Here is a 1,716-nt window from a genome sequence, read left to right on the forward strand (position 1 = left end):
AATTCTGATATTCTGTCTATTATTTAATTTTTTCCTTACAATAAAATGAAATATTTTCACTATTAAATTAGTTTGAAGATCGCATAGCGAGAAACTCTTAACAACATGTTTTTTAGTTTCTGTTTTAATATTTCTAATTTTTTCAGTTCTGATATATTTGGGTTATTCCCCTTGATTTGGCCTAAATATATTGAAATTTGCCTATGTGTTAAATATATCAGCCTGTATTAAAGCGGCTTATAGTAGATAACGACTGTTGAGACAGGATTAAATATGTTCTGTATCCTGGACCTTCTTGATTGTTCTTTGCCCTGTAGATATGGTACCATTCATTTCATTTCATTTCATTTCTGTATTATGTAGTGCAGAGGAACACAATCCGAGAATGAGCAGTATTTTGGTAAAAGTATTTTTGTCTATATTGTAGAGAAGAAGTATTTAATGGAGAAGTGACCAGAAGCACGTCGAGTGTTATCAATGAGATACTTCACCAACGAGAACAATTTTCAGATGTAGTAAGTTTTTAAACATCGGCAATATCTAATCTAGTCCGAAATATCTGCCTATATTCCAGTCTCTGATGGATAATTTGTCAAATTAGCTATCAGAGGATGGAATAGAGACAGATGTTTCGGTTTATATCTGATGAGAAATCAAGGTGACGACAATACAAATTTCCACAGTACAGAAACTTACTTCGGGCCTACGGTCTTGGTTTGGTCAGGCCGGGAACCCGCCCCGAGAGGGGTGGTTGGGGCTGTTCCTTCACGGGGGCAGTCTCGTCTACTGCGGGTTAACCGTGCCAATCGTCTTCGTGCTGGGGATCGGGGCTTGCAACTCAGCCCCGTGAACGAGGAATTCCGAGTAGGCGTCCGTCATCAGCTGGCGCCGATTAAGTCCATGCCTTTTGTACACACCGCCCGTCGCTACCTCCGATAGAATGGCTAAGCGAGGCCGTTGGACTGGGCCTGCTTTCGAGTGGGCCCGGAAAGGCGTTCGAGCTTAATCATTTAGAGGAAGTAAAAGTCGTAACAAGGTTTCCGTAGGTGAACCTGCGGAAGGATCATTACCGTTTTCTTTTCACGCTGAATCTTGTATTCTCTGGACGAATCGAATCTCTGGACGAATCGTCGAGTGCGTGTGGCAGATGTTAGGAGACCCGTCCGGGGTCCTTCGCTTGCTCTCTGTCGCTCGGTCCGCGAGCGGCGAAGCTCTGACGCAGAGTGTGCAAGGTTTTACCAGTCTGTGGCAAGGTCTGCTTCTTTCGGGTAGCAGCACCTCGGAATGTCCGCCTTCCATGCCGGTAAGTAGGAGAGAGATCGAAACTACCGGACTCTTGGAGACCCTTTTCGTCGGGGGAGGCAGATCTGTCGACTCGCTGTCAGGGTGCGTTCAAAGAGCTCTTGGTGGAAACGCCAAGCCGCCAGCCACATCTCCCGACGGTCGTCAAACATTATTTTTCCACACTATTAAGGACACAAATTTGTTGTTGCGAGCCGTCATTTTTCACTGCACATAGTCAAATAGTTGTTTCTGTATTGATCTTGATCTTGTCTGTATTCAGTGAATACACATCGGGATAAAAGATGCTTCAAATATCCATAACCTAACATATAGATGGTTTTAATTCAACCCATGTAATTTTGTTCTAGGATACGTATAAACTAAGATATGAGGGTGTTGAGTCAATGTCATCAAGAGTAGTCTGCCCTTTGC

The sequence above is a fragment of the Lottia gigantea genome (assembly GCF_000327385.1).
Source record: "Lottia gigantea unplaced genomic scaffold LOTGIsca_11, whole genome shotgun sequence".
Taxonomy (NCBI): domain Eukaryota; kingdom Metazoa; phylum Mollusca; class Gastropoda; family Lottiidae; genus Lottia; species Lottia gigantea.